Below are 8,799 nucleotides of genomic sequence, written 5' to 3' on the forward strand. Positions count from 1 at the left end.
GAGGCATGGTACAACAGTAAGTGTTTACCTGCGTCCGCTGGATGTCCACTTAGTGTACGACTTATTTACGCGGCTGACGTTCGTGTCGCTATAATGTCCTTAGTTGCGTTACAATTATTTGCAGGGACCGAAAATCTGCCTATGCAGTTACACGCAGTCGAGTCTCACTATTTGAACCTTTGTAATTCGATCGTGTTGTCAAGACCCATTTAAGAACTTCTATTTATCGAAGAAACCTCATGTGTTCGGTACATTCCATAAACCGAAGCGACTGTCATAACAGACACCCCCGTAAACATTTTCTAATGAAGTGCCAGCTGGTACGTAATACTCGATATCTAGAATTGTTTTATCGGTTATTAAGATAATCGTTTCACCCCTGTACACTTCGAAAAATTCCCGTGTTTTCTCAATAAAGCATAAGCACAGTACATAAATCTGTCGCGAAAATGACATCGAAGAAGTACAAGTGTTCGAGAGCCACAGAAAAGAAGTGGGTCCTTGAAGGTGTGGAACGGAGAGCAGAACAAAAATAAGATGTAACGTTTCGGGATTCCCTCATACTCGCTGCAGACACTCCAGAAGCAGGAAGATCAGTTTGATGACGTGTCATGAGGAGCGAGGAATAAATTCACTCTCAAATAACTACTGTACGAGATGCCTCGCCGCCTCTTGAAGGGTGTCATGGGATTTTGCTGCCGTGGACTTGGCGACCCGTGAGTCAACGCGGTGTTTCTGACCACATACATTTTAGCTGCGGGTTCTCCGATCTTCAAAGGAGGCAGCGACAATGGGGAGGCTCTGCTTGTCGTTTTGTAATAAGAACGCCCCTCCACATTTTATCTAGGCTTAAAACTGTCTATGCACATAGTGCATAGCCGTGTTTAAAAAAAAATTTTTTTTTTTTGCCTTTTCCATTCTACAACATTAATTCCTGTCTTATTTTACGAACTTTTCGTAGGAATGTCGTAAATTTTAAACGTCTTAAATCCACCGTGTTCTTAAAATTTCTTTTACCTCTTTCACTGAAGAGGCTGATCAACGGATATCTTTTTTTTTTTAATTTCAGGTATTGATTTTATTGCATTCTCTTTAGCGTATTGATCAGAAATTGTAGGTTCAGATACCTTTGCCTTATTGAGTATCGTTTGCTATGCCAAACTTCGACAGCATTCATGGTCCTGTGCATGGAATTGATGACGGTAGAAAGCTGACCAAAATTACTTCGAAATAAATTCTCTGAACGCAGATAACTTTGATACAGTTGTGTTAGGTATCGAGGTATTACCTAATGCATCTGAAGCCAAGTTAAGAGTGAATTTATTTCGAAATAAATTCGGTCGACTGCCTGTCTTCACCAATTCCACATTTCAGATGGTGTACTAGGATTTTCCACCTATTGACTGACTATATAGTGTACGAATTCATGATCTTTTCGCCACTGGGCATTTGCTACGCTGTTACCATCTATGCATCATCAAGGCAGTCCGGTGGAAGATGTGCTCTACAGCATACATGCGGCAAGACAATCGAACTACTTCTTCATCCCTGTATCTCTCCACTAATCCCTGTTCTTGTATGTCTTCCAAAGACGACAGGAGTTAAAGAAGGCTGCAGGTAAATAACGTGCAACTGTTGAGCAACTGACCACGCACGTGAACCGAGGGGCTACCGACAGTGTCTCCTCAAAGACCACTAGCCGAAAAATGCTGCGTATGGGGCTCTACATCAGACGCCTGGTCCACACACCTATGCTGACTGCTGTTTATCGGGGACGAAGGCTGGAATTTCCACGCCAGTTCTGCGACTGGGCGTCCACTGCACGGTAACAAGCGGGCTTTTCAAGTGACAGATAGACGTTGGTGTGTAGGGCGTGATTCACCTGAAAGTGAATACCCTGCAACAGTCGACGGCAGGGTTAAGACCGGAGGAAGGATCGTTTTGGTCTCAGAAACGTTATCGTGACACTCCCGCCGTGACCTCGTCGTTCTGGAGGGGCACAGTGCATGAGCAGAAATATCCGTCGGAACCATTGCCACACCTACATGGAGTTTGTTTTCCCTCGGAACCTACCAGCAGAACAACTTAATCTCTGACACAGCTTGCAGTGTACGTGCGTGGTCTGAAAAGCACCACGATGAGTTTGCTGTACTCCACCGACCACCAGGCTTCCCGGGCTTAACGGAATCGAGAATATGTGGGACCACCTCGATGAGGCTCTTCGTGTCCTGGCTCCTCAACCGACAAACATAGCGCAGCTGACTAAGGCACCGGCGTCGGCATGGCTCAGACTGCTGTTCACTTTGCCTGTCACATCATTTATGTCTATAGAGAATAACAGCTGTCTGTTACACTCCTGACGATACCCTTGTCTCTGATCAACGCTCGACGTCGAGAACGTACTGGTATCTGTCTTTGAGCCACTCACATATCTGGGAACCTACTCCGTATGCTCATACGAGGCCCTTAGTTAACAGTGTGCAGTGGAGCACCGTGTCAAAGGCTTTTCTCAAATCTAGGAGAGTGCAATCTGCCTGGCACCCTTCATCCGTGGTTCGCAGTATATAATGTGCGAAAAGGGCAAGCTGGCTTTCACACCAGCTTTCTAAAACCGTGCTGATTTATGGACATAGGCTTTTCGGTATCTAGGAAATTTATTATAATCAGATTCAGAATACGTTCTAAAATTCTGCAGAAAATCGATGTCAAGGTTACTGGTCTGCAATTTTGCACATCCTTTCTTTTACTCTTCTTGTACACGAGTGTCACCTGCGATTTTTTAAACTGCCTTAGGTTGGACCCATTACAGGTGTAATATTCATAAGGCAAATGTATATTGATCTCGTTATATACGGGTGCCACTTGCGCTTTTCCCAGTCGTTTGCGAAATACTGCTGGGCAAGAGATAGGCGATAAATGCGAATGAAGTAAGTAAAACCGAAATTGTTTTAACCTACTCGCTGTCGCTGAATCCTTTCCACGCGATGCGTCCTTGAGCGGATCAAACAGGTAGCAATAAACGCTCTGCAAATGTGGTTGACTTTTGAAGTTTTTCTTATGAATTAATTACGCTGCAGACAGCTTCCATTCTGCATAATATCAGCGATATGAAAATGAAAATTCACGGAAGTCAAATCTGGACTGTAGGGACGATGACGTAGAGTTTCCCAACCCATTATGGTTTCTTTTTCCTTCGAGTGGTTTCTTGGATCAGCTGCGCTGTGTGTGGGCGAGCATTGTTATGTAATATTATCACGTCTTTTCTTTGACATTGGCGACCCTTTCCTCTCATCGCTGGCTTTACTTTGCTCATTAGTATGTGTGAGTGGTCGGCGCTGCATCCTGTACGCTGATCTTCCAAATAATCACCAAAATACGACAACTGTGGCATCCAGATGATGGCCAGCATCACTTTCCTCGCTGATGCTCGAGTTTTGAATTTCTTTCGGACAGGTGAACTGGTGTACTTCCATTTCACGCCTTGTCCTTTCGAGTCGGGTTCACCATTTTGAACGAAAGTTTCATCACACGTTAAAATCTCGTTCAGAAAAGGTTCACCTTCACATTCATAGCACTCTTTGTTTCCTTGTGTTGTTGTGTGAATTCTTGCGGGACCCACGTTGGACTTGTTTTGCTGTACTTGAGCATGTCACTGACAACGTTACGAACTGTGCCACTACCTATTGCAGCTATTTTGCTATTCAGTTCTAATGCAACACGTCGGCCACCAGGAGTAATGTCGTCAGAGTCGGCTTTAAGCGAAGGAGGAGACACTTCAATTGGCCGGCCACGGCGTTTTTCATTCGTCACTGAAGTTCGATTGTTTTTTAACTGTCCTACGTATTTATCGAAAATTTCCGTCGTTCGTACGGCTTCGACCATACTGAAAAATCGTTAGGGAAAATATTTTGGCCGTTTTCCACCTTCTGAAAAGGAAAACGCATCGCTGAACGTTGCTCAGTTAATTTGGAAACTTTAACCGGACACGTCATTGTTAATTGCAATGCGCCTGCACTAAATTTTGCGTGAAGCTCAAGAAAACCGCCGCTCGGGGTAGCCGCGCAGTCTGCGGGGCCTTGCCACGGTTCGTGCGGCTGCCCCCGTCCGAGGTTAGAGTCCTCCCTCGGGCATGGGTGTGTGTAAGTGGTGCAAGCCTAGGGACTGATGACCTCAGCAGTTTGGCCCCATAGGAACTTAAAAGCTAAACTCAAGAACACCTTTACAGACACACATCAAATGATGCAGGAAGCCTATGGTGATGAGTGCTTAAGCCGTACTCGGTGTTACGGATGGTTCACACGGTTTAAAAACGGCCGGACGGAAGACGACCCCCGTGCAGGACGTCCTTCGACTTCTGCCAGCAACGCTTGTGTCAGGAACGTCAACGAAACTGTGCGTGCTGAACGAAGACTGACTGTCCGAGAGATTGCAGAAGAATGTAACATTGCAGTTGGATCGTGAAATCCTAATACAGCATCTTGGAATGTATCGTGTTGGCCCCAAGTTCGTGTCACGGCTCATGAGTCAAGAGCAGAAAGACCTCCGCCTCGCAAATCTGAGAAGAGCTTTAGGCTCACCCAAATGAGAACGAGATGTTCCTTAAGAAAATTACAACTGGTGATGGGACGTGGGTCTGCAGTTATGACGTTGAGAACAAGGTTCAGTCTTCACAATGGGTAGGCAAATGTTTTCAACGATGAAAAAATAAAAAGCTTGTCAGGTCAGCTTGGCCCTTGCAGACATTTTTTTATTTCCAAAGTTTAAAACCAAGTTGAGAGGACGAAGATTTGTAACGATAGACGCGCGGTCCAGCGAAAGGCGAACCAAGTCTGCTCCCGGAAGTGGAAACGGGGTTGGGAGCGGTGTATCAGTCGTGGGGGAGATCATATACAAATAAGTGGAAGTTAGCGTAGAGAAGTTCCAGAATTTTTTGAGCAGACCTAGTAGACGAAAGGTAGTGAATACTGGAAAGTGGTCTGCAAATGTTCATACGGTTGCGTTCGCTTCCATTCGCTGCTGTGGAAACTGAGCTTAATAATAACATTTCCGGTGTGAGATTTAGCTGGCAACTCTGTAAACGCTAGATGTGCGCCGCTTACAGCCCAGGCAGAATTATTCTCGGAGGGACACATCATTATCTCCTTCGTGCCTAAAGTTGCTTCGTCCAAACTCCAACTCAATTGCCAGGCCGATAGCTCATTATCCAACTCCTCTGCAAGTAACACTTCGTCTGAAACCATCTGTACGGTTATGTAGGTTCAGACACTGCGGCCACTCTTCATGGTGGGCCCACGTTTACGAGGAACTGACGAGAAAAGAAATTCGGAATTTTGTGTGAGACTCGATAGCATGAAGAAAGCCGAATGACATAAGTTGGTTGTGAGGGTAATGGAAAGGATACTAGCTTCACATGCATGAGGTTGTGGGTTCGAATCTCACCGGAGAAAAAAATCTATTTTGGGTGTTTATCGAAGTGACATTGATAATCATTTTCATTCAATTGATGTAAATATATTTTTTTTTATTTCCACTCCTCGGTCACGTGATTCAATAGTGATATGAACCTCTTCATTTGGTCTAATTTTTCTTCTTATCATCCCTTCTACACTGGAAATATTTGTTTGTGAACTTTTAATTATCTTCATGTATCAATTCCGATTTAATTTCTCCTGTTTTTATGACCCCATATTTTCGTCTACGTTATTATGTTCATTAAATCGATTTCTCACTTGGCTTGATTTTTATTTTACTTATAAAACCTTCTCTCATTTAAATCTTCATCTACATTATTTTTTCCATAGTGCAGCTAGAATTTAGGTTATGTTTTAAATATTTGTATGTCGATTACCATGCAAAAAAAGGCACGTCTTGTAATGAAAAATACATTTTTCACACTAATGCACAGTCAATATAAATAGACTATTTTGTCTTTTGTTTTTTAATTAATATATCGGAATTTTGAAATAATTGAATAGTCAAACAGATAGGTATAATAAAATACACATTCACAGAAATTCCGATTGGAAGAAGAATGATATAAAGAAAAATTGAACAAATGGAAAAGTTCATACGGTGCTTAAAACGATGTGAAAAAGGAATAGAACGAAAGAAATTACATTTAAACCAATAAATTGAGTAAAAATAGGCATCAAAGTCATTTCGATAGAGATTTAAAAATAAAAAAATTATTGCACCTGACGAGGCATGGTTAAGGTTCTATCCTAACCATTATGACACGTAACCAGACTATGGAATACGACTTCCTTAGCGCTATGTAGCATCACGCAAAATTCCGAAATCTTTTTCCGTCAGTTACTTGCAAACGGAGGCCCACCTGAATGCAGGGTCTGATACGGGGAATCTTGAGTTACACTACCGCTTATTTGGTTTAAAAAAGTCGATCTCAACGCTGGTAAGCTCTCCTTGTTAGTTTTAAGAGTAACAAACGGCACATTTTGAAAGAACAGTAATGTCGCAGTCCAATAGCGCCAATTAGCGGTGGCCCCTGCAAACTTGAAAGACGACTCAAGCAAAGGCAAAGAAAAGTTAACTGTAGCAAGTAACCTGGCAACGCTACACACACAAAAGACAACTGAACAACAACTAAATATTAATAAGTTCACAGGAGAGCTTCTGTAAAGTTTGGAAGGTAGGAGACAAGGTACTGGCAAAGCTGTGAGGACGGGGCGTGAGTCGTGCTTCGGTAGCTCAGACGGTAGAGCACTTGCCCGCGAAAGGGAAAGGTCCCGAGTTCGCGTCTCGGTCCGGCACCTAGTTTTAATCTGCCAGGAAGTTTCAATAATAATAATAATAATAATAATAATAATACTAGGTCCAGTCATATTAATGTGACCAACTCCTGTTTTCGTGTAAATACTCATAGACGCCAGGTGATAGCATTAGTAGGTGATGAAAGGTGGGGGGGGGCGGGAGGGTGGGAGGCTGGAAACAGTGAAGTCGTTGTCATAATGCGTAAAAGGGGCGATTTATGTGCCGTCCAACAGGGCATAATCGTTGGCTTTCTTCCCAAAGGTTGAAGCATTTCCGAAACGGCAAGATCTGTAATCTTTTCAAATGCCACTGTATGTAAAGTAAACCGTGCGTGGCAAAATCTCGGTATTCTAATCCGGGTCCGAGGCAAGTGTGTTGGACTACGGGCAGTAGGCGACACAGGTGAGAGATAGCTGCAGATAAGTGTGCTGGCGAATAGATGTGCAACTTTTGTGCAGCTGACTGCCCAGGCGAACCAAGGGCTGCCACCAATGTTTCCTCAACAATGCATGGGCTTCCGCAGTAGCCACCTGGTCCCTGCATCCATGCTGACTGCTGTTCATTGGCGTTGAAAGCTTGCATTTGCACGCCGGTACCACAACTGAAAGTCCACTGAGTGCTACAGGTGGCCTCTCCATATTAATCACATTTTATGTCCCATCGGACAGATTTTCATTGGCGTGTAACGTCTGAAAGCAAACGCCCTGCAACCCTGAGGGAGCGTAATGGTGTGGGGAATGTTTTCGCGGCATTCCGTGGGTGATCTCGTCATTCTGAAAGGCACAATGGATCAACCCTAGTACGCACCTATCCTTGGGGACCATATCCACCCTTAGATGCACGTGTAACATAGCTCGCAGTGTATGTGCGTGGTTCTGAAAGCTCTAGGATGAATTTACCGTACTGCCCTGACCGCCAAATTTCCCGGCTTTAAACCCAATCGAGAATCTGAGGGGCCATCTCGATCGAGTAGTTTGTGCCACGGATCGTCAATCGATAAAATTCTATCGCAGCTGGACAAGTACTGCAGTCGGAATGGCTTCTTATCACTGTAATTACCTCATTGACTCTATTCCTGTACATCTCATGCTGCAAAAGGCGTTTATTCGGGATTTTAACACGTGGTCACATTACTGCTTTTCGACAGTGTAATAATACTAACAAATTTCGCGTATTTCAGTGCCCTCGTTTAAGTCTTTCAATCGGACGGCACTTTGGCGACTTGCTTATCATAAACGTATACCAGTTGTCCAACCGGGGAAGGGAATCGGCAGTTTAACGTGGAATCCGCACCACATGTTGTTTCTACCGACTCCTCATATCATTGAGAGGTGAAGGCTGGATTAAACGCAGAGTGAAAAATTTATTGGTTCAACAGGGATTCGATCGCACGGTTCTCGATTTGCAACCACGCACTGTGCCGGTAGACCACCAGGTCCAACAGTTACGAGATGGTAATCGAACTGTATTGGCGGAGTATTTCGTCGTATTTTACGTCAAGTAAATATGCTGTGGTGAAGACAAAGTAAATTCACGTTAAGGGCATCAGTTCCGAACCCAGAAAAGTGTGCAGCCAGGGCAGTACTGTAAGTGCAAATCGAACATTAATGCTCTAAGTAAGAATCAAACTCTTCCATCTTTCGTAACGAATTGCTATACATCTAGAAAACAAACCAAAATTGTGAAAACATTTCGTACAAGACTACAGACAAATTTTTATGAGTAAAAATAACCGGGTATGGTAATATACATGGAGTGGATTTACTACATATTAGCACACAAACATTTAACATTTTCTCGTGCAACGTGGCTGCCAGACCTCGGTTCATTCAAAATATTAAGGGCCTTGGTCATGTCCAAGGCTACAAATCGGCCAATTATTCAATAATCGATAACTAAAACTTGAATTGTGCAATATACTACTGGCCGATTGCATCAACTTACAAGCTTCTACTGTGTTGCTTGTAGTGTTTCTGCATTCCGCAGCAAGCGACATATGTTAGCAGACGATAAATGTACACGTTTGGG

The sequence above is a fragment of the Schistocerca nitens genome, unplaced genomic scaffold, assembly GCF_023898315.1.
Source record: "Schistocerca nitens isolate TAMUIC-IGC-003100 unplaced genomic scaffold, iqSchNite1.1 HiC_scaffold_468, whole genome shotgun sequence".
NCBI lineage: Eukaryota > Metazoa > Arthropoda > Insecta > Orthoptera > Acrididae > Schistocerca > Schistocerca nitens.